Below are 26,150 nucleotides of genomic sequence, written 5' to 3' on the forward strand. Positions count from 1 at the left end.
GGTCTCAGTTTTTGAGAATTCTATAAAATTTTATAAAAAGAGTATTCTTACGGTACTTTGCAAATCAAACGTATGTTGATATGACTTCTTACATCACTTTATGACATTATTAACACCTGAACTGATAAAATTGGCTACACGTTCATGATTGTTACATAAGGCTGTAGCTGTATGACACATATATGGTTATATAAAAGTTGCAATGAAATGTTATAAATTATGTGATCAGTAAAGATTATACCTACTAACATGCTGAAATAACATATAAAGCTATCGTAATGGAGAATGGAGAAAATAACCTGTCGAGAAATTGCCTTTTCATAATCAGTCTTTGCTCTGGCCACTCTCTTTAGAAGAGACAATGAGAATGTTGCACCTGCATAGTAGTCTCTGACTGGTAGAGATGATAGATAAAAGTGAAACATATGAGCCAAGGGTCAATACCAGGAAGTCAGAATATACATCAAAGCCAATACAAAATCCAGTATCCAAACCAGTGTGCATTTTGTTCCCCTAAGAATGTAAGGTGAGTGTACGCATTGCCACTCGGTATTGTACAGGAGGAGTGATTCCGGTGGTAGACAGGACTCCCTGCTCCTTTACAAACAATCCGAAACATTCTATGTTAATAGCTTAGCATACTACAAAATATATGTACAGAAGCAGGGACTCCAGTACTGTTGGACTCGGGGGAATTACCTACCCATCCCCACCCAATCACCTTACCCCTACCGAACACACTTATCTATCTACTAACTTATGCAATGCAGGGTATTAAGGGGGACATTATTTGGGACACTGAGGGTGAGGAGGAGGCAAGGAATGTTCTAGAAAAGTGCAGAGCCTAAGATGTTTGTCTGGCACATTCTGTGGAGATGAGCCATGATCGGAAAAAGTTCTCATGGTGTTCTGAGTCAGCTAGAATAGAAAAGGAAAGAACATGATGCATGCAACTGCGACATAACCTTTTATACGTGGTAGTATTGCCCAGTTATTATGTTGGGATAATATGTAGTCATTGTATGGCAGTATTTTGTATCCCTTGTATGGTAATATTAAGCTGCATATAGTGTTTTCATTTAATAACAGTACGATGGTATTATTCTTTCACTGCAGTAGTAATATTTTTTTATTTAATTTTTTCAAATCCCAGTCTTTTAGAAAATCATGTGTGTGCCTGGTGAGTGGCAATGCATACATGTGTATCACCACTCTCTTACATTTACAGGGTGGGAGCACAATACTTTGCCTTGCCGCAGGTGCTGACAACCTACCCTGCTCTTCAGCCCACTTGGAACCAACTAGTAAGTGAATATACTTCCATAAATTTTCTCACTACTAGTGCATTTAACTCAAAAGAAGGAGAACATAGTTTGTTGCAAGAACCCCACCTAACTTTCTAATTTGTACCCAAAATGGTGCTTCCTCTCTCTTGCCATTGTGTACTTGTAACATTATAAAAGACCATATATATGTATATTGTGGAAGATTAATTAAGTTCAGCAAATAAAGGACCATGTTACTTTTGTCTAACCTGGTGTCTAACTGACTGCACATTTACTTCAAAGGGCCCTCCATTTATTTGCCACTAGACACTTCATAGGGTATACCTACACTACACTATGCACTTCCATGCCACTATGCCAATCGACAGGGTAAGGGAGTGTTCCATTTGTGATGTGCACCAACAACATCTGTCATCCTTCAGTCCCCAGCCATCCCAATGGCTATGCAACCCAGGTTGCCACATAACTGTTTTACAATCTATGCTGATAATTGACTTTATTACATCTGGACCTATTTCTTTTCCCTAATACATAGCTCCTTTATTAAAGCTGGTTTCACAAACCGCAGTATTTTGGAAAATACCACACCAGTTTTTTAGGCAGTTGGAAGTTGATCTAGCAAGAAACTGCCACTGCAGTTATTCAGTCAAAGCCAGAAGCGTATTCAAAAGGAACAGGAAATATAAAGGAAGGATTTATACATCTTCTTTCTCACGGATCCACTTCTCTCTTTGGCTCCAAAATGGTAGTTGGCGTTTTGAAAAAAAAAACTGCTGTGTATAATAAAAGCCTAAAAAAATTCAAAAATCCAATTAAATTTGATTTACTTCCTTAATCTCTTAGATCTTAATAATGATAAGGTTTTGATTAAACATACAAAGCCAACAAATACAGAACTGAGTCTAGCTACATCAATCTAATAATGGAAGACCAAGAAACCCTTTCCTATAGCACACTTTGGAAAAAGCTTTCCTGATCTCAGAGGAAGATGGATACCAGTCCTGTCCTTAGATCTAAGAAGGCCATATGCATGAGCCCATCAATATTTTTTCTCACATTTCTTTTGCTGCTACTCTTTTTTTTGCATAACACTAAATACTTTAAGTGCAGAGCTGCCCTGAAGCCCCAAAGCTCTTTTTTGCACATTAAGTGGTTAAATGTTCCTATTCAAATAATTATCATAAAAATCAATATGTAATGAAGAATAGATATTAATAGATATTAAATGTCAGCGGATAATTTCCAGCAATTAAACTTTTCAAGCTGTTCATGTCGATATTGCAAACAGGAGGTTGCTTTCTGCAGATCAAGTTGGAGTTTGATAAATTAGGACACAACAATACATTGTACATATCTGCTTTTGTGTTACGTTTCCACAGGTTTTCTTCATTGGAAAAAATGACCATAAAACATACAGCATGCACTTAGATTTCTGCCATGTATTGGACTACAGATTTTTTGCTACAGATTTTGTTTTGGAGTATGAATTAGTGACATTCAAAGGTGGAACAGGGCCTTACAGCCACTATTATTTATAAACCTGGCCCTAAGAAAATTACTTTCAAATTGCCCATTAGGAATTCATTGTAGGCAAAAGTGAAAATTACCTTAGCCAGGCGCTTAGACATCCAAGGAAATAGCACAACCAGGTCAAAGATGTGAAAATAAAGTTTCTTGTTTATTTATAGCAATAACGCGTTTCGGGGTAAAAAAAAACCCTTCTTCAGGTTACAGGGTACATAAAATACAGCAGACAAATGAGCTTTCTATATGCTTACTAATAAAAAAAACAAGATAGTGGCATGGTCAGGGGTCACAAAAGCTACTGTGCCTGTTGATGTTTCGTAGAAGGTTACTTCCCTGGCCTATTTGACTTTGTTGGTCTTAACCCCTTAGGGACTCAGCCTATTTTCACCTTAAGGACTCAGCGTTTTTCCGTTTTTGCATTTTCATTTTTTCCTCATCACCTTCTAAAATTCATAACGCTTTCAATTTTGCACATAAAATTCCATATGATGGCTTATTTTTTGCACCACCAATTCTACTTTGCAGTGACATTAGTCATTTTACCCAAAAATCCATGGCAAAATGGATAAAAAAAATTATTGTGCTACAAAATTTAAGAAAAAAATTTCATTTTGTAACTTTTGGGTACTTCCGTTTCTACGCAGTTCATTTTATGGTAAAAATAACACCTTATCTTTATTCTGTAGGTCCATACAGTTAAAATGATAACCTACTTATATAGGTTGGATATTGTCGTACTTCGGACAAAAAATCATAACTACATGCAGGAAAACTTCTATGTTAAAAATTCTCATCTTCTAACCCCTATTACTTTTTTATTTTTCCGCATACGGGCCAGTATGAGGGCTCATTTTTTGCGCCGTGTTCTAAAGTTTTTATTGGTACTTTTTTGTATTGATCAGACTTTTTGATCGCTTTTTATTCATTTTTTCATGATATAAAAAGTGACCAAAAATACGCTATTTTTTTGCGCATACGCCATTGACCGTGTGGTTTAATTAATTATATATTTTTATAGTTCGGACATTTCTGCACGCGGCGATACCACATATGTTTATTTTTTATTTACTTTAATTTTTTATGGGAAAAGGGGGGTGATTCAAACTTTTATTAGGGAAGGTGTTAAATGGCCTTTGTTAACTTTTTTTTTCACTTTTTTTTTGCAGTGTTATAGCTCCTATAGGGAGTTATAACACTGAACACACTGATCTCTTATGCTGATCCCTGCAAAGCCATAGCTTTGCACGGATCAGTGAGATAGGGGCTCCATTGCTCAAACCTGTAGCTCAGGCTTGGAGCAATCAAACCCCGATCGGACGCCGCGGAGACAGGTAAGGAGACCTCCGCCTGCGTCCCAGCTGATCAGAACATCGTCATTTTATCGCAATGTCCCGATCAGCCCGACTGAGCTGTCGGGAAGCGTTTACTTTCACTTTCTGACGCTGCGGTCAACTTTGACCGCCACGTCTGAAGGGTTAATAGCGCGCGGCACAACGATCAGTGCCACGCGCTGTTAGCGCAGGGTCCCGGCTATGACTAGCAGCCGGGACCAACCCAGTGTGATGCGTGGTCACGGCTTGAGTCCTTAAGCTCCTTAAGGATTGGGAATGCAGGGCGTATGCATACGCCCTGCGTCCCCAAGAGGTTAAAGGAGAACTCTGGGATAGCAAAAGGTATGTCCTATCCTAAGGATAGGGGATAAGTGTCAGATCGTCCGACTGCTGGGACCCCCCGCAATCTCCTGTACGTGGCCCTAGGTCTCCTCCTGAATGGGGCGTTTTGACCACCATGCTAAGTGGCAGATGACATGCCTCCTCAATGCAACTCTATGGGAGAACCCGAGATTGCCCGAGATAAGTTTTGTTTTTCTGGGGTCCTTTTTAATTAGATTGCTGCTTCACTTTGCTCTATTTTAAGTATCATTAGGTATCACCTTTTTTGTATTTCAAATATGAGAAATATTTGTAGAAAGGTATCGGGTATCTACCCACCACATACAATAGACGGCTCCCTGTCAATAATCTTATATGAAAGTAAGGGGAGTGAATAAAACTTAACTTTTAATATAAAAAGTAATAAACATATAAGTGATTGCATCATGGAGAGAAACTAGTAACATCTCTCTATCGTCAAGATCTTGTAATCACTTATATGTTTATTACTTTTTAGTGATATATTAAAGTTACGTTTTACTCACTCCCCTTACTTTCATATTTCAAATATAAGCCATGTTTTAAAGTTTGGAGAAGAAGACCGCAATAGTTCAAGCAGAAGAAAAAGAGAAAAAACGCGACAAGTTTTTACGTGACAAGAAAGATTACGAAACAGGAGCCATTTTTTTATGGAAAGAAATATACCATTCAGAAATAGAAATAAAGGGAATAGAAGAACATGTTTTAACAAAAAAAAGAAGTAATGATTATTAGACAACGGATTCCGATACCAATGTGTCTGATGATAATTTCAAAACCGCATCTTGTAGGGATCAGATGGAAATTAGTGAGTCGTTACCCCCTTTGGGCATTAGACAAGGAGAGGAAAACGCAAAAAGAGAGTATGAAGGGAAGAGGTACCAGAAGCGCAAGAGCGTTTCTTGGAGATAGATAACAATGTAATTAATCTCACGACTGTACCCTTGTCACCCACTTGTATTGGAGCTTTAGCAAAAGGCCTTAACTTCGGGATGACAGAGAGTTTTGATTATACACAATTTGAGATTGATATGTTTAAGTCCATTAGGAAAATTAATTGGTATAAATTTTTCCAAGGAAAAAACATGTACAACAAGAATCCGTTCCCAAAAAAGCAGGTCAGGCACAATGCCATATAGGCCCTTTAGGCTTTAGAGTCATACAAGATGAGGATCCACAGGATTTAGAAAATATACATACATTAGCGCATCTTGCAGATGAAAAAGAAATTGAAGTGATGGAAAAGAAACCGAATGTATTCATAGGAGGAGTGCCCTCAAAGTTTAACCCTCCCAAACAACAAGGGAGCTCTCTGGATCTATTCAATAAAGCAATATTCAAAGAGTTAAAATGCCAGATTTACCCTAAATGCCCCAATAATTTATCTGTACAAGAACTGAAAGAAGTTAAATGGCTAGCAGATCAGGAAGATATTTTAGTCAGTAGGGCAGATAAAGGAGGAGGAGTGGTGGTTTGGTATGCTCTGAAATATAATGTAGAAGCAGAACGCCAACTAAACAATACTCTAGTGTATGAAAAAATTAAGACTGATCCCACAAGTAAGATGCTTTCTCAGCTACGTTCATTTTTGAGAGACATTGTCAGCAAAGGAGTGATTAGTGAGAAGAAAGCAGAGAATATGATCCCATTGCATCCGGCAAAACCTAAGTGGTATCTGCTTCCCAAGGTGCATAAGTCTCAGAGCCAGCCTCCTGGCCGCCCTACCTGGCTGGGATTGGCTCTGCGACTATGAACCTATCCAAATATATTGACTGGATGCTTCGGCCATTACTCAACACAATGCTTTCCTATGTAAAGGATACAGGGGATGTAATACATTTCTTTTGAAGATTATGCATGGCAGAACTCCTTCACATTGGCATCTAGTGACATTGAAAGCCTGTACACCCGCATCCCACATGATGCGGGTGTACAGGCTATGCGTACCCTCCTTACCTCAACAGATAAAAGCCCTGATTGTATCAATTTAATATGTGATGCCGTTTTGCTAATACTCAATAACAATTATTTCAGATATGAGGAGCAATGGTTTAAGCAGATATCAAGATGTGCTATAGGATCACCGATATCATGCACATATGAAAATCTTTTTTTGGCAATAATGGAAAGAGAGTACATTTATTCAGAACTAAATCCCTTTGTTTGCAACATCAAGTCATACCACAGATACGTGGATGATGTGTTTTTAATATGGGAGGGCACAGAATCAGATTTTGACAATTTTGTTGGATACCAAAATGAAGTGAATAAAGTTAATATGATCTTTACGAGCATCTATGGTAATAAAGAATTAGAATCCCTGGATATTGAACTAACAGCTAATGATAACTGTCTTGAAATATAAGGATACAGAAAACCGATATAAAAAAAATCCATATTACATTATGCAAGTTCACATCCGATCCATGTGAAGAATGGCATACCATTTAGTCAATTCATCAGGTTAAAAAGGAATAATACCAATGAAAATACTTATCAAACACAAGCAATAGAATTAAAAGAACGGTTGGGAAGAAGAGGTTATCCTGACGCAACAATAAAAACAACCTACAATAAAGTGTAACGCATGACAAGGGGAGAACTTTTACAAGGATCCAAAAGCAAATCACAAGAACATGAAAAAAAGTAATTTTTTTCATTTAAGAACACACAAATGAATAATTATATTAACAAAACAATAAAAAAAAACTGGTATATGATAGAACAAGTCGCAGAAAGAAAACCTATAGTAACATACAGAAGAAATAAAACTATTCAGGATTATATTAACAACAGGAAGAACAACTTGAAAAGCAAAAAAAAGAAAGAAAACTGGCTCACTAAAAACTTCCCTGAAGGAAATAAAAAATGTGGACACTGCAACTATTGCCGTTTTAATGTGAATAACGCATGGTGTAATCTAGGAGGTTATTCACACATGGTACGGGAACTTATCCCGTGCAAATCTAACTATGTTGTGTATTATATTATCTGTCCCTGCCACAGGTATTATATAGGGAAAAAAAATGACAACTGGCACTGCGATTTAGAGAACATATGTATTCAATAAAATGGGAATCAGTGCTACTAGGCTTGTAGAGCATGTTAGGAATGAACATGGTAGAAACGCCGAAGTAATGAGATTCGGAGGTTTAGAAAAGTTAATACCCCACCTAGTGGTGATCAACATGATCTCCTACTTGAACGGGAGGTGCATTGGATCCTTCAGGTGGATGCACAGGGTCCTACAGGATTAAATGACAGAGTAGACCTGTTGCCATTTCTGTAAAGTTATTCCCATATTATTTTTGCTGTCTGTAGTAGTATGCTATTCTTATTTCTTTGCTGTAGTTTTTTAACTTGTTTTAATACACCTGGGATTTTTTGTTTACATGTTCCCTTGGTGACAGCTTCCCACTCTTAATTTAAACACATGGGTGCAGTGACGTAATGGAGGCCGGAAGAAGCACACAACTGTGTGCTAAAATGGCTGTTTGCCTCTGAGCATCCCGCATCACCGGAGTCTCCTTGCCGGAACAGAATTGTTGTATGAAGTATTTCTACAGGAAAGCTGAGTGCAAGCCTTTTCTCTTGTACTTTATGGATAGTTCAGTGTATGCAATCTAAAGATTGCATGTTATAGTCTCCTATGGGACTAAAAAAAGTGTAAAAAATATATATATAAAAAAGTAATAATTAATATGCATTAACCCCTTCCCTAATAAAAGTTTAAATCACCCTCCTTTTCCCATTTTTCAAATAAAAAATATTTACAAAAAATAAAACCTAAATGTGTGGTATCGCCCCATGCATAAATGTACGGAATATAAAAATATAATGTTAATTAAACTGCACGGGTAAAGGCGCAAGCGTAAATAAATTCCAATGTCCAGACATGCATATTTTTGGTCACTTCATATACAAGAAAAAATATTTATAAAATGCGAAAAAGGTGCCATAAAAATAAAAATGGTCCCGACAAAAACTACAGATCACGGTGAAAAAAATTAGCCCTCATACATCCCTATATGCATAAAAATTAAAAAGTTATAGGGGTCAGAATTGGTAAATTTTAAGCATACTAATTTTCGTACAAAAAGTTAGAATTTTTTAAAAGTAGTTAAATAAAACAAAACCTATTGTATATAAATTGGGTAATATTTACCTACAGAATAAAGATAATGTGTAATTTCTACCAAAAGGTACACTGGGTAGAAAGCCCCAAAATTAGCAAAATGGTGGGTTTTTACTTTTCAATTTTGCCCTACAAATAATTTTTTGTCATTATAATTAGTACAATTGGTGACACAAAGAACAAGCCTTTATACTGATCATTAGATGGAAAAATAAAAAAATTATGTCTATTATAAGGTGAGGAGGAAAAAAAAAAAAACTAAAAAAAAAAAAGGCCCGGTCCTGAAAGGGTTAAAAACTATGGCCCTTAGAAAGTGAGATGGGAAAAATAAGTAATGGGTATAGATTGGATAACCGATGCAATAATGTATTTAACCCCTTGGGGATGGAGCCCATTATAACCCTAAGGACGGGAGCATTTTTTTTGCAAATCTGACCGCTATCACTTTATGCATTAATAACTCTGGGATGCTTTTACTTATAAATTTGATTCCGAGATAGTTTTTTCGTGACATATTCTACTTTATGAAAGTGGTAAATTTACATCGATACTTGCATCATTTCTTGGTGAAAAATTCAAAAATTTTGCCTTTTTCTAACTTTGAAGCACTCTGCTTGTAAGGAAAAGGGACATGTCAAATAAATAACATATTGATTCACATATACAATATGTCTACTTTATGTTTGCATCATAAAGTTGACATGTTTTAACTTTTTGAAGACATCAGAGGGCTTCAAAGTATAGCAGCAATTTTCCAATTTTTCCCGAAAATTTCAAAATCAGAATTTTTTTTAGGGACCAGTTAAGTTTAGTAGTGAATTTGAGGGTTTTTACGTTGGAAATTCCCTATAATGGACTCCATTATGAAAACTGCACCCCTCAAAGTATTCAAAATGACATTCAAAAAGTTTGTTTACCCTTTAGGTGTTTCACAGGAATAGCAGCAAAATGGAGGAGGAAAATCAAAATCTCAATTTTTTTTTACACTAAAATGTTATCGTAGCCCCATTTTATTCATTTTTACAAGGGGTAAAAGGTAAAAAGGCACTGCAAAACTTGCAATTCATTTTCTCTCCAGTAAGGAAATACCTCATATGTGGATGTAAAGTGCTCTTTGGGTGCACTAGAGGGCTCAGAAGGGAAGGAGCGACAATGGCATTTTGGAGAGCGAATTTTGCTGAAATTGTTTTAGGGGGGCATGTCGCATTTAGGATGCCCCCATGATGCCAGAACAGTAAAAAAAAAAACACATGCCATAACATTTTGGAAACTACATCCCTCAAGGAACGTAACAAGGGGTATAGTAAGCCTTAACACCCCACCCCACAACTTTAGTTAAAGTGGGACGTGAAAATTCAAAATTAGATTTTTAACACTAAAATGCTGGTGCTACCCCAAACTTTTCATTTTCACAAGGAGTAATAGGAAAAATTCCCACAAAATTTGTAACCCCATTTCTCTGGAGTAAGGAAATACCTCATATGTGGATGTAAAGTGGTCTGTGGGCGCACTACAGGGCTCAAAAGGGAAGGAGCGACAATGGGCTTTTGGAGAGCGAATTTTGCTGAAATGGTTTTTGGGGGGCATGTCACATTTAGGAAGATCCCATGATGCCAGAACAGTAAAAAAAAAACCACATGGCATCCTTTTTTGGAAACTACACCCCTTAACCCCTTAACGCGTCGGTCCCGGCGCTCATCAACGGCCGGGACCCACGGCTAATACCACACATTGCCAATCGCGGCGATGTGTGGTATTAACCCTTTAGAAGTGGCGGTCAAAGCGCCGATATCCAGGCAGGGGCAGTCAAGCGCTGATATCACTGATCACAGGCGTGTTAATACACGCCTGTGATCTGTGTAAAAGATCAGTGTGTGCAGTGTTATAGGTCCCTATGGGACCTATAACACTGCAAAAAAAGGAAAAAAAAAGTGTTAATAAAGGTCATTTAACCCCTTCCCTAATAAAAGTTTGAATCACCCCCCTTTTCCCATAAAAAAAATTAAACAGTGTAAAAAAAAATTTAAATAAACATATGTGGTATCGCCGCGTGCGTAAATGTCCGATCTATAAAAATATATCATTAATTAAACCGCACGGTCAATGGCATACGCGCAAAAAAATTCCAAAGTCAAAAAAAGCGCATTTTTGGTCACTTTTTATACCATTAAAAAATGAATAAAAAGTGATCAAAAAGTCCGATCAAAACAAAAATCTTACCGATAAAAACTTCAGATCACGGCGCAAAAAATTAGTCCTCATACCGCCCTGTACGTGGAAAAATAAAAAAGTTATAGGGGTCAGAAGATGACATTTTTAAACGTATACATTTTCCTGCATGTAGTTATGATTTTTTCCAGAAGTGCGACAAAATCAAACCTATATAAGAAGGGTATCATTTTAACCGTATGGACCTACAGAATAATGATAAGGTGTAATTTTTACCGAAATATGCACTGCGTAGAAACGGAAGCCCCCAAAAGTTACAAAATGGCGTTTTTTCTTCGATTATGTTGCACAATGATTTTTTTTCCCGTTTCGCCGTGCATTTTTGGGTAAAATGACTAATGTCACTGCAAAGTAGAATTGGCGACGCAAAACATAAGCCATAATATGGATTTTTGGGTGGAAAATTGAAAGGGTTATGATTTTTAAAAAGTAAGGAGGAAAAAACGAAAGTGCAAAAACTGAAAAACCCTGAGTCCTTAAGGGGTTAAGGAACCTAACAAGGGGTACAGTGAGCCTTGACCCCCCCCCCACGGGTGATTGACGAACTTTCATAAAATTGGGAATTTTTTTTTTCAATAAAATGCTGGTGTTACCTCAAAATTTTCATTTTCACAAGGGGTAATAGGAGAAAAAGCCCCCTAATTTTTTTAACCCCATTTCTTCTGAGTATGGAAATACCCCATATGTGGATGTAAAGTGCTCTGTGCGTGAACTACAATGCTCAGGAGTGCCATTGGGCTTTTGGAGAGAGAATTTGGTTGGAATGGAAGTCGGGGGCCATGTGCGTTTACACATGTGACCCCATTTTGGAAACTACACCGCTGACAGAATTTAATAAGGGGTTCAGTGAGTATTTACACCCCACTGGCGTTTGACAGATCTTTGGAACAGTGGGCTGTGCAAATGAAAAATTAAATTTTTCATTTTCATGTACTACAGTTCCAAAAAATCTGTCAGACACCTGTGGGGAGTAAATGCTCACTGCACCCCTTATTACATTACATGAGGGGTGTAGTTTCCAAAATGGGGTCACATGGGGGGGGGGGTCCATTGTTCTGGCACTATGGGGGCTTTCTAAACACACATGGCCTTCAATTTCAGACAAATTATGTATCCAAAAGCCCAATGGCGCTCACTCTCTTCTGAGCATTGTAGTTCGCCCGCATAACACTTTACATCCTCATGTGGGGTATGTTCTTACACAGAAGAAATGGGGTTACAATTTTTGGGGGGCTTTTTTCCTATTTTCCCTTGTGAAAATGAAAAATTTAGGGTAACACCAGCAATTTTTTTTTCATTTTCACATCCAACTTTAACAAAAATTCTTCAAACACCTGTGGGGTGTTAAGACTCACTATACCCCTTGTTACGTTCTGAGAGGGGTGTAGTCTCCAAAATGGGGTCACATGTGGGTATTTTTTTGCGTTTATGTCAGAACCGCTGTAAAATCAGCTACCCCTGTGCAAATCACCAATTCAGGCCTCTCACTCCTGAGCATTGTTGTGCGCCCGCAGAGCATTTTATGCTCACATATGGGTTATTTCCGTACTCAGGAGAAATTGCGTTACAAATTTTTTTCCTTTTACCTCTTGTGAAAATAAAAAGTATGGGGCAACACCAGCATGTTAGTGTCATTTTTTTTTTTTACACTAACAGGCTGGTGTAGCCCCCAACTTTTCCTTTTCATAAGGGGTAAAAGGAGAAAAAGCCCCCCAAAATTTGTAGTGCAATTGCTACAAGTATGGAAATACCCGATATGTAGCCCTAAACTGTTTCCTTGAATTACGACAGTGCTCCGAAGTGAGAGAGTGCCATGCGCATTTGAGGACTAAATTAGGGATTGCATAGGGGTATTCTATGCCAGTGATTCCCAAACAGGGTGCCTCCAGCTGTTGCTAAACTCCCAGCATGCCTGGACAGTCAGTGGCTGTCTGGAATTAATTTTTATTGGGGGGACCGTGTAAGGGGGTGTATATGTAGTGTTTTACCCTTTATTATGTGTTAGTGTAGTGTTTTTAGGGTACATTCACACAGGTGGGGGTTTACAGTGAGTTTCCCCCTAGGAGTTTGAGCTGCGGAGGAAAATTTGCCGCAGCTCAAACTTGAAGCAGAAAACTCACTGTAAACCCGCCCGGGGGAATGTACCCTGTACTTTGACATGGGGGGGGGGGGGGGCAAACCTCCAGCTGTTGCAAAACTACAACTCCCAGCATGCACTGACAGACTGTGCATGCTGGGAGTTGTACTTTTGCAACAGCTGGAGGCACACTGGTTGGAAAACCTTCAGTTAGATTCTGTTACCTAACTCAGTATTTTCCAACCAGTGTGCTTCCTGCTGTTGCAAAACTGCAACTCCCAGCATGTACTGATCGTCGAAGGGCATGCTGGGAGATGTAGTTATACAACAACTGGAGGTACGCAACTACAACTCCCAGCATGACGAGACAGCCATTTGCTGTTCGTGCATGCTGGGAGTTGTCATTTTGCAAGATTTAGAGGGCCACGATTTAGAAAACACTGCACAGTGATCTCCAAACTGCATTCCTCCAGCTGTTGCAAAACTAAAAATCCCAGCCATACCCAAACAGCAAAGAGCTGTCTGGGCATGCTGGGAAACGTAGTTTTGCAACACCTGGAGGGCTACAGTTAAGAGACTACTGTGCTGTGTTTTCTATACTGTGGCCCCCTAAATCTTGCAAAACTACAACTCCCAGCATGCACAAACTGCAAACGGCTGTCTCGCCATGCTGGAAGTTGTAGTTGCGTACCTCCAGCTGTTGTATAACTACGTCTCCACTGTACAGTTTAAACTGTAGCCCTCCAGATGTTGCTAGGCAACTCACTGGCTTCCGCAGTCTGCAGCAGGGAGCCAGCCGCATGTCATCAACGCCCGCCGATCATCGCCCGCTGCTGTCGCCAATGGTAAGTGACTTCCGGCGCCTATCACCATCGGTTCCCCCATTCTGCCCGTACTGTTTTGGGTGGGCAGAACACTTTAACCCCTCCCCCAATCTGCTATTGGTCGGTCCCTTCTGACCGACCAATAGCAGGGATAGGAGGGGTGGCACCCCTGCCACCTCACTCCTATCCCTTCAGGGGGATCGGGGTGTCTTGGAGTAACAATGCTGGATCCTGGAATGCTGATAACACGGGCCGTATCGGGGTGCAGAGTCTAAGGTGCTGCTGGTCTTCACCAGAGCCAGCCACAAGGCAGGATGGATTTGTTGTGGCAGGCAACACCCAGGTCGCTACGTCCGATACGACTCGACCACACAGGTAGCTGGGCAAGGCGAACTACAGTAGGATGAGGCAGAGGCGTAGTCGGATTTAGCAGAAGGGAAGGCAGGTGGCAAAGGTGCGTAGTCAAATAAAGTAGCGGAAGGGTCAGAACATGGGCAAGGCAAACAGACAGTATGGAACGCTTAATCTCAGGCAAATGGCACTGAAGATCCGGCACGGAAGAGTTGAAGGTGCAGGGACTTATAAAAAAGCTTCAGGTGTATCACATAATTATGGGCGTACTGGCCCTTTAAATTTCAGATCTCCGGCGTGCGCGTGCCCTGGGAGATGGGGATGCGTGTGCCAGAGCTGAGAGGTAAGTGACGGGCCTGGATTCGCATGCAGGAGACAGGGGAACAGTGCACTCACGGCCAGGGGAAATGGCCGGAGCACAAGGTGTAACACTTGGACCGCCCCGATAACCCTTATTTATCTGGGTCACCGGAGACCCATTTGACCCGGAATTGCCGCAGATCGCTGGTCTGAATTGACTGGCTTAGGACCCCCCCTCGGCGATGTGCCAGGGATGAATGAATGATTTCAGTAGGCATCCTGGTCCGGTCCCCAACCGGCTAGCGGCAGGAACTAAAATTTCCCCGGGCGTACCCATACGCCCTCAGTCCTTAAGGTCTCTAAAACGGGGGCGTATGTATAAGCCCTCAGTCCTTAACCTCTTAAGGATGTAGGGCATACCTGCACGTCCTATGCCCGGTCCAGGTAAATAAAATGGGGTCAAAAGTTATAGGGGTCAGAATATGAGAATTTTTTATGTATACATTTTCCTGCATGTAGTTATGATTTTTTTCACAAGTACGACAAAATAAAACCTATATAAGTAGGGTATCATTTTATCCGTATGGACCTACAAAATAAAGATAAGATGTCATTTTTTTCTTCAATTTTGTCGCACAATGATTTTTTTTGTCCGTTTCGCCACGGATTTTTTGGTAACATGACTAATGTCACTGCAAAGTAGAATTGGCGGTGCAAAAAATAAGCCATCATATGGAATTTAATGTACAAAATTGAAAGCATTATGAAATGAAAATGCAAAAACGGAAAAACCCTGCATGGTTAAGGGGTTAAAGGGGTATTCCGGTGGAAAACTTTTTTTTTAAATGAACTGGTGCCAGAAAGTTTTGTAACAGATATGTAAATTACTTCTATTTAAAAATCTTAATCCTTTAATCCTTTCAGTACTTATTAGCAGTTGTGTGCTACAGAGGAAATTCTATTCTTTTTTTATTTCTTTTTTGTCTTGTCCACAGTGCTCTCTGCTGACACCTCTGTCTGTGTCAGGAACTGTCCAGAGCACTATAGGTTTGCTATGTGGATTTTCTCCTGCTCAGGACAGTTCCTGATACGGGCATCAGGTGTCAGCAGAGAGCACTGTGCACAAGACAAAAAAGAAATTCAAAAATAATAGAATTTCCTCTGTAGCATAGAGCTGCTAATTAGTACTCAAAGGATTACGATTTTTAAATAGAAGTAATATCCAAATCTGTTTAACTTTCTGGCACCAGTTGATTAAAAAAAATATGTTTTCCACTGGAGAACCCCTTTAATAACTGACACAGAATAAAACTGGAGCACATGACAGTAGGAGCCAAGATAATTAACAAGAAAAAAAACTCTTGGTTCATACGTCTACATAGTTCATTATCTGTTTTTTTTTTTTTTTTTTTTGCTCTTCTAGGACTCTACATCATTTTTGTTTCTCAAGAAATCAAGAGACTATTCAGTGAATTTCCTATTTAAATATAAAGGTCATCTCATCTGACTACATAATACAAGAGAGGTTGGCAGATACTGTTTGGGTAAATTCACACTATTCTCAGCAGATATAAACTGTCGTTTGTTGTAGATTACTGGACCAGGTATGTGGATAAAACATCTATTTATGACTCGCACCACATCAATTTCTGTCGCAGATTTCAACCTTTTCATTGTAAATAGGTTAAATTTAAGGTGAAGCTGCATCAAAATATCCAGCCACCTCAGCACAGAACACATGCAGAGGATTCGTGACACAGCAGAAAAATTGGATGCATGTGGACTTAAAGTTCATACCTTGTGATTTATAAATGGTGCACCGAAGCATTCATACTCTCTATGGATTTCCAAGGGATCTGTATTGTATATGACTTACATCAGTTAAAAAGTAATAAAATCCTTGTATGTTTAGGTAAGGTTTTTATTATGCGTGTTTTTAATAAAATGTAGTTAATGTTAGGAGACAGGCAGTTTCATAATTGTAGCAAAGCTCGATGTGGATCCTTTAACCTGTGTGGCTGATGACTCGGACCATATCGGGGAGCCGAATCTAAGGTTCTGCTGGTCTTCACCAGAGCCTGCCATAAGGCAGGATGGGCTTGCTGTGGCAGGCGACACTCAGGTTGCTACTAGTGTTGAGCGGCATAGGCCATATTCGAATTCGCGAATATTCGCGAATATATGGACGAATATTCGTCATATATTCGCGAATATTCGCATATTCGTTATATTTTCGTTTTATTTTCGCATATGCGGAAATTCGCATATGCGAAAATTAACATATGCGAATATTAGCGTATACAAAATTAACAAGCGCGAAACTTCGCATATGCGAAAATACGCATATGCGAATTTTCGCATATGCGAATTTTCGCACGCCAGTCTCACACAGTAGTATTACAGCCTTCTTTACACCAAACAAGCTGGAAGCAGAGAGGGGTGATCACTGTGATGTGTACTGTGAAAAAAAAAAAAAAAAAAAAAAAACGAATATTCGTAATTACGAATATATAGCGCTATATTCGCGAAATTCGCGAATACGCGAATATGCGATATTCGCAAATAATATTCGAATTGCGAATATTCGTGAGCAACACTAGTTGCTACCCCCGACACGGCTCGACCACACAGGTAGCTGGGCTAGGTGAGGTACCGAAGGATAAGGCAGTAGTGTAGTCAAACGCAGCAGAAGGTCAAGGCAGGCGGCAAAGATGCGTAGTCTAATAACGGAAGGTCTGGATACATGGGTAAGGCTAACAGGCTATAAGGGTCACTTAATCTCAGGCTGGGGACACTGAAGATCCGGCTGGGAAGTGTGGGAGGTGCAGGGACTTTATAATGTAGTGTTAGGTGCAACAACTAACCATGGGTGTACTGGCCCTTTAAATTTCAGAGCTCTGGCATGTGCGCACCCTAGGAGACGAGGGGCGCGCGCGCCAGGGCTGAGACACAGAGGAGGAGGCAGCAGCGGAGTAGGGTAAGTGACATGCTGGGATTCTCATGCGGGCGCGTCCTGCGGTGTGAATCCTAGCCCCGCCGGCAGTCATGGATTTATGGAACCATGCGGCCAGTGCTCATGGCCAGTGCTTGCGGCTGGAGCGCACTGTGTGACAATAATATAACATAATATCAGAAATAATTCCTTTAGGAACATGATGTACACAGTAACATGAGACTAGTCAGCAGAATACACACTATCTAAAGGTATAAACTAAAGCTAGCCATACACAGATAACCTATAAGGGGACACTTACATGGAAAATGTACTGTATTAGAGTGCGTTCACACGTACTGCTAATTTTGCTACTCATCAACTTCAATGGGTAGCAAAATCAGCTGCAGAAAATGTACAGCAAAAATATGCAGCAGATCCTGTACGTGTAAACATACCCTTAGGATACGGTACCACATAGCGGTAGCACTTCCGCAGCGTATTTCATGCTGCACAAAATCTCCTGCGCAGCGGAAAATAAACTGCATAGTTTCGGATCAGCATACATACAAGGCTACCTGGCAGCAGCCCTGTGTGTTTGGAGGCAGAGCTGCCCGCCAGCGTGAGTGTGACGGCAGCCCCACCTCCAAACCTCACACACAGGGCTGCTTCTAGGTAGCCCTATGTCTATGCTGATTAGCGACTACGCAGCGTATTTCCCACTGTGCAGCAGATGTAAGCAACACGTGGGACCGTACCCATACAGAGAATTCTGCAAATTAATATCAGTTCTATTCATCAGAATGTATTTTTTTTTTACAAGAACATGTTGTTTTGCAACTGCCTTACAGATAATTGAGATAGTTTCATAAGTTTTTGTAACAAATCTGCCTCATTTGACTATACCCTGATGTAACTAATGGTTTAACACAATGGCCCAGATTTACTATTGTTGTAGGTTTTCTTTTACCTTTTTGATTTTTATCCGGCTGAGTTTTTCTTCACCAGATTTACTAGTTTTGTGGATGTTTCGGGAAATTATGTCATACAGATAATAAGTGGCGCATTGCACTCCAATTTGGTTTAAACAAACCACTAACAGAAAAATTAGACAAGAACCCCAAAAAATACAAGAATACAGTTATTTTTCTACCTACAAAATTCTGTTGGATTTTTCTGACCACCTTAGTTGTAAAAAAAAATCTGTAGAGTTTAGAGAAAAGACAGTGGACATACTCACAAAAGCGAATGGGATTTCTGCTTGTAAAGTGTCATGTTTTTCTAAATAAAATTATTGTGTTGCAAAAGCTGCCACTTAACTGTCAGGATGTGAATAGTAAATCTGGGCCAATGAGTGGTAAATTCTCTACGTGTAATATTTTTTTTTTGTACAGGGTAGGATTATACTAGAACAATGTGCAAAAGAAATATGTATCTTCTGCAACTCCATGAATCTGTGTGCAGCACTACTATGGCCACTAGGCTAGATTTCCACAAGGTAGTTTTTTTGGAAAATTGCCATTGCAGTTTTTGACCGAAAGCCACAAGTGGCTTCAAAGGGAATGAGGAATATAATAAAAAGACATATTCTCCTCCTTCATCATGAATCCAGTTCTGGCTTTGGATCAAAAACTACGGTGGCAGTTAAACCAGTTTGTGCCCATAGGAAATTGTAACTTCCTGCTGATGGCTCTATGCACTCAAATAGCTGCATTCAATTTTGTACTATGGAAAATGTATCATTTCATCAAAACTAGTGCCACCAAAAGTTTTATTATTCAGTGTCAAGAAGACATTTACACTGAGCTGTTAAAGGGTAGCTCCCACCATCATGATTTTTTTTTCTGTCCCTGCCTATTGCCCTTCTATCCCTAACACCCTCCCTGCCTTTATTTTTATTTTTTTACTATTTTAAAAATGGCATTTAGTCTGCCTGGTAGTGTTCCGCCCTTAGTTCTCCTAACAGGGTGCCTCCAGCTGTTTCACCACTACAACTCCCAGCATGCCCTGACATCTACTGGCTGTCAGGGCATGCTGGGAGTTGTAGTGGGGAAACAACTGGAGGCACACTGTGATGGCCGCACATCCCGCTCCCCGACGCGCAGCCCGCAACCGCCCCACCCCCTGGCCCCGTTGCGCAACTCCCTCCCCACCCCCCCTTAGTTCACCTATTCAGCGTCCCTCCAGCTGTTTCCCCACTACAACTCTCAGCTTGCCCTGACGTCTAAAATGAGCTCTCATACCACCCTATATATGGAAAAATGAAAAAGTTATAGGTGGTCAAAATAGGGCGATTTTGTACAAAAAGTTTTAGATTTTTTTAAAGCAGTACAAAAATATAACAGTATCTAGCCATGGGTATCATTTTAATCGTATTTACTCACAGAATAAAGAACACATGTCATTTTTACCGTAAAGTGTATAGTGTGAAAACAAAACCCTCCAAAATGCTCTAAATTGTGGTTTTCATTTAAATTTCCTCCCAAAATTTTTTTTTTGGGTTCGCCGTACATTTTATGGTAAAATAAGAGTAAATAAATTAAGTACAATTGGTCACGCAAAAAACAAGCCCTTATATGGTTCTGTAGATGGAAATATAAAGGAGTTATGGATTTTAGAAGGCGAGGAGGAAAAAATAAAAACGCAAAAATAAAATTGGCCTGGTTCTTAAGGTGAAAATGGCCTATAAGGTCGCCGTCATTTAACCCCTTAATGACAAAGGACGTAAATGTATGTCATGGTGCTGTGGTACCATGGCGTACATTTACCGAAGCGGTGCTCGCACCATGGCGTACATTTACCGGAGCGGTTCTCGTGTCATGCGCGGCAGGTCCCGGCTGCTATCAGCAGCCAGGGACCCACCAGTAATGGTGGACATCCGCGATTGCGAGGATGTCCACCATTAACCCCTCAGGTGCCGTGATCAATATAGATCACTGCATCTGTGATCTAATCATCCAGCATGGCGGCTGGAGGTCCCCTCACCTTGCTCTGGCCGTCTCCCGGGGTCTTCTGCTCTGGTCTGAGATCGAGCAGACCAGAGCAGAAGATGAGCGATAATACTGATCAGTGATATGTCCTATGCATAGCACTGAACAGTATTAGCAATCAAAGAATTGTCCCTATGGGGACTAATAAAGTGTAAATATGAAAGTAAAAGAAGTAAAAAAAAAAAAAAAAGGAAAAAAATTTGAAAAATCCCCTCCCCCAATAAAAATGTAAAATTTCCTTTTTTCCCATTTTACCCCCATAAAGTGTAAAAAAAAATAATAATAATACACATATTTGGTGTCGCCGCATGCATAAATGTCCAAAACTATTAAAATATAATGTTACTGATCCCGTACAGTGAATGTCGTGAACGTAATTTTTTTTTAAAAAAAAGCGCACAATTTCAGCTTTTTTGTCACATTTTATTAAAAAAAAATTATAAAAAAACTTAATAAAAGTTTTATATACACAAATGTGGTATCAATAAAAATTACAGATCATGGCGCAAAAAAAGAGCCCTCATACCACCGCTTATACGGAAAAATGAAAAAGTTATAGGTCATCAAAATAGAAGGATTTTCAATATACCAATTTGATTAAAAAGTTAGCAATTTTTTTTCAATTAACAATAATAGAAAAGTACCTAATCATGGGTATCATTTTAATTGTATTGACCCACAGAATAAAGAAAACATGTCATTTCTACCGTAAATTGTACGGCGTGAAAACGAAACCTTCCAAAATTTGCTAAATTGCGGTTTTCTTTTTAATTTCCCCACACAAATAGTATTTTTTTTGTTGTGCCATACATTTTATGGTAAAATGAGTGATGTCATTATGCAGGACAACTGGTCGCGCAAAAAACAAGCCCTCATATTAGTCTGTGGATGAAAATATAAAAGAGTTACGATTTTTAGAAGACGAGGAGGAAAAAATGAAAATGCAAAAATAAAATTGACCTGGTCCTTAGAGGGGTTATCCACCATAAGGTGATTTCAGTACGTACCTGGCAGACAGTAATGGACATGCTTAGGAAGGATCTGCGTTTGTCTTTGGGCTAAATGGCTATGTTGTGAGATTACCATAACACTGTGGTTCGCTGTTTGTGAACTAGTATTTCCTGTTTGACTTTTCTTTTTTTGACTACAGATCCCAAAATTCCATCTTCCTCCCTCCCACACATCAGCCACCCCACCCATTGAAACATAAATTAGCTTTATCCATTCAAATCAATGTGGTTTTCAATCAGGGTGCCTACAGCTGTTGCAGATTGATCCTCCCCCACCAAGCGATCCCTCACCCATTGAAGCAGACAGGCTCCCTGTCATCAGCTGACTAGTGAGTCAGGTCTCGGCTGCATTGCAAGCTGGGAAAAATCTGAGACAACAGTCATTTTGTATGCTGGTAAAAATAAATATTGGGGTGAAAATCACAGAATAATTGTGAGAAAACCGTCACACACAGGTACAAACACTATATTATGAACTACACTAACTTTACAGCCCCTGTAGCATAGTCCAAAAAAAATCCTGGAATACCCCTTTAAGGTCAAAATGGGCTTGGTCCTTAAGGGGTTAAACAATACCAAATTTGTATAGTTTGCCTCATGTTTTACTAATTTAAAAAAAACTCTAAACTTATTTTTAAAAAATATATATTTTTATTTCCATTTTCTGACCATTATAACTTTTTTTTTTTTTTTTTTTTTTACATTTGGTTACCGGGCTCTATGAGGTCTAATAGTTTTTATCTGTACCATTGTAGTTAGAGATGAGCGAACTTAAGACCATATAGTGGCTGAATGACACATCGTGGAAGTGTTGGCAGCATGAGGAGACCATATAGTGGCTGAATGACACAGCGTGGAGGTGTTGGCAGCATGAGGAGACCATATAGTGGCTGAATGACACAGCACGGAGGTGTTGGCAGCATGAGGAGACCATATAGTGGCTGAATGACACAGCGTGGAGGTTTTGGCAGCATGAGGAGACCATATAGTGGCTGAATGACACAGCGTGGAGGTGTTGGCAGCATGAGGAGACTATATAGTGGCTGAATGACACAGCTTGGATGTGGCTGAAGCATGAGGAGACCATATAGTGGCTGAATGGCACAGCATGGAAGTGTTGGCAACATGAGACCATATAGTGGCTGAATGACACAGAGTGGAGGTGTTGGCAGCATGAGGAGACCATATAGTGGTCTAAGTCACACAGCTTGGATGTGGCTGAAGCATAAGGAGACCATATAGTGGCTGAATGACACAGCGTGGAGGTGTAGGCAGCATGAGGAGACCATATAGTGGCTGAATGACACAGTGTGGAGGTGTTGGTAGCATGAGGAGACCATATAGTTGCTGAATGAAACAGCCTGGAACTGGCAACAGCATGAGTAGACACTATGGTTCACAATCCCTAAGATTAAAAGATACATTTTGAAATTGAAATTGAAGATTTATGGTAGGACGAATATTCATCTAAATATTTGCAATATATTGCAAATTCGAATATGCACGAGGAGACTTTTAAATTTTTTAATTGAAATTGAGGATTTGGAAATTGAAATTTTAACTCCCAAATTTTAGTGCCCCGGGCACCAGCGTGTGGGTACAAAAGACCAAATTTAACAAGGAGTCACATGTCACATGGCAGCACAATGACAGAGCCTGGATGCATGGCTGAAGCATGAGGAGACCATACAATGGGGATCAAAAGTTTGGGCACCCCTGGTAAAAAAATTTATTAATGTGCATAAAGAAGCCAAGGAAAGATGGAAAAATCTCCAAAAGGCATCAAATTACAGATTAGACATTCTTATAATAGTTATCTGGTATGCACTTATGAGGGCAGAAAAATCTGCTACAGTACACTTAATAAACGTGTTAGAGTAAAACACCAGCAGTTGATTACTTTTGGCTGTCCTTTCACAGCATGTAGGCCCTTGACAGATTGACATGTACAAAATAGTACACTACTTAGATGTAGGTATGTGGTATGCACTTATGAGGGCAGAAAAATGCGCTACTGTACGCTTCAAAATGTATTTGAGAAAAAAACCTGCCGGTGATTACTTTTGGCTGTCCTTTCACAGTATGTAGGCCCTTGACAGATTAACAGGAACAAAATAGTACACCACTAAGATGTAGTTATGTGATATGCACTTATGAGGGCAGAAAATGCGATACAGTACGCTTAATAAACGTATTGGAGTAAAACACCAGCCGGTGATTACTTTTGGCTGCCCTTTCACAGTATGTAGGCCCATGACAGATTAGCAGGCACAAAATAGTACACCACTTAAATGTATCTATGTACTTATGAGGGCAGAAAAATGCGCTACTGTACGCTTAAAAAAACGTATTCTTGTAAAACACCAGCCGGTGATTACTTTTGCCTGGACTTTCACAGTATCTAGGCCCTTGACAGATTAAAAGGTACAAAATAGTACACTACTTAGATGTACGAATGAGGTATGCACTTATGAGGGCAGAAAAATGCGCTTCAGTACGCTTAAAATGTTTTTTATTTTTGCACAACACCAGCAGTACACAACAGTGCTGCAGCACAAAAAAGTTGTGTACTAAACACATAATTGCATTCTTTCTAAGACATTTAGGAATGGTCTGCTGGATATTATACAGTCTACAGACTAGTATAACCAGCAGATGATTTGTTGTTGAACAAAGACACAGAATTGCGCTGAAAAATTATTCCTGCCTCCTCTGCTAAGGTTTATGAAGTTGAGGCAGCTTGTTGAAATGTATGAGGCAACACACAGCTATCTGCCCATCTCTGTAATACAATGTTGAAGAAAGTGACTGGGAGGTTAATGGTTGCAGTAAAAATCCTTTTCAGTGGAAAAAAAAACACTGCTCTCTGTCCACCAGAACTCTGATGTGACTAGGATGTGAAACACTGCTGGAATGAGCTTTTCTGTGTAACACACAAACACAGCGATGTCGTCCTATCTCTCTGCAGTGTAATGAATGATACAATGAGCCGCAAAATGGCTGCCGAATATATAGGGCTGTGACATCACAGGAGTGACTGGCTGCTGAAAGGCTGCATCCTGCATGTGATTCAGGGTCATCCCGCCTACTTCCCTTTCCGCCTTGCCTTCCTAGCGTTCCTTGCCCCATGTATTGAAATGTGAATCCGCCATTTCAGATGCCCTGGAGCCTAGACCGCAGTAAATGGAGTTTAATGAAGCGATTTGCGCGATAGAATCGCGGCGATAGTCGCATTAGTTGAGAATCTAATATTTCATGAAATTCGGGATGAAATCGCGTTCATCATCTTCGATTCGTTCATTTCTAACGGACATCAACGAGATCGCGATACTGAAGCACCAGCGGTGATGTCAGTATGCTCCTGCTGTGCACCAAGCTCCTGCATTTTTGTGTAGCAGTCCCCTAACAAGATTCATTCTTAGTCTTCATCACTTTCACATTGCTGAGCTGAAAAACAGTTTAAGGGTTTAGAAGAGCCAGAAGGTATCACTGTCTCTCTTAAATCTGTTTACTGCATGGAGATTGCTTTTTAAAACCACAGTCTCCTCAATCAATAAAGTAGCAAACAAAGCAGTGTGTTAGGTGGGGCCTATGTAGACAACTTAGAAATGTAGACAACTGAAAAGTGCTTCTGGGGAGATGTTAAAGTGCTCTTTAGTTGGCTGCACAGGACCACCAGATGTCAGTAGTGAGGTGTGGTAGAGATCTGCAGCAGCTCAAGTGATGGTGTTCAGATAAAGAGAAGTAAATGCCTTCTTGATGTGCAATGCACACTACCACTCACACCCGCTTCCTGGCTAGTAGCTGAGTCGCTACCCACCCAATTAATTACCTCCCTCTTAGTGCGGTGTAGTAACTGCATCACTCTGGCTCCTCTCCTGTCTAAGTTGTGTCATATTATTTATTTATGGACATGTGTTGTTTAGAATTTTAAGATTATTAAAAAAATATATATTAAAAACCCAATAGATCCCATAACCGGTCTAAGCTGCCTGTATATATTTGAGAATAGATCCGGCATAATTGTTTTTGCATTTAAATGGAAGCCATGATGCTGGCTCTAACTATACACTGCTTCCTGCAGACCAAAATTGGAATAGTCTGAATTTAGCTTTACATATGCGTAGGGAAGAATACAATATATGGCCGATTTAGGCTACATGTCAATAAATATTATTAAATGGTAATAGGGGAGGTTATCAAAGTCAGTGTAGGTGCACTGATGCTATCCACAGGTTTTGATGATGTAGTTGGAGCATACATGACCCACATCTATTAAATGGTACAAGACGTGATACTTAAGGAGCTAGTACACATTTTCTTTTTTCATTTCACTTCAGGACACCACTTTGTATGATCTCTTCTTTGCGGGTTTGTAGTGTAATCAAGGGCTAAGCAACAAATATAAGTCGCACTTCATAAATCTCTGTCCACAAAAATGTTCACACTTTATGTGCAAGTGCGTCAAATCTGTGACAGATTTACACCAAAAAGCAGTGTAAAAGCTTGATAAAAGTCCCCCTATGGCTTTATTTAGGTCAGTTTGTCTGGAATATGGAAGGCCTGTAATTTTGATAGTATTTACTAGTCCTTGCTCCTATTCTAGGTTAGTGTATTTCTTGTAGTATTAAAGCTATTTACACATTTATCTGGTGAGTAATAACATGTTATGTAGCCCCAGGTCAGGAATTGCCATACTTTCCTGAGCTTTTGATCTCTTTTTATTTTGCCTAACCAAATATATATTTTACAAGAACATTGTTAACCCCTAGAGGACATGCAACATATATATATATAT

At 39.7% G+C, this 26,150-nt stretch overlaps 1 long non-coding RNA gene across 2 annotated transcripts; it reads left to right on the top strand.

The window, feature by feature from the left end:
- Positions 1 to 1,264: 1,264 nt before the first annotated feature.
- LOC130362022 (uncharacterized) lies at positions 1,265 to 16,227 on the top strand. 2 transcript variants are annotated; one of them, XR_008891245.1, is made up of 3 exons: positions 1,265 to 1,304; positions 15,844 to 16,024; positions 16,104 to 16,227. It is a non-coding gene; the product is annotated as an uncharacterized LOC130362022 (long non-coding RNA). The 2 variants fall into 2 exon arrangements; XR_008891244.1 differs by lacking the exon at positions 1,265 to 1,304 and adding an exon at positions 13,718 to 13,790.
- The last annotated feature ends 9,923 nt before the right edge of the window (positions 16,228 to 26,150 follow it).

This window comes from Hyla sarda, chromosome 3 (assembly GCF_029499605.1).
Source record: "Hyla sarda isolate aHylSar1 chromosome 3, aHylSar1.hap1, whole genome shotgun sequence".
Classification (NCBI taxonomy): domain Eukaryota; kingdom Metazoa; phylum Chordata; class Amphibia; order Anura; family Hylidae; genus Hyla; species Hyla sarda.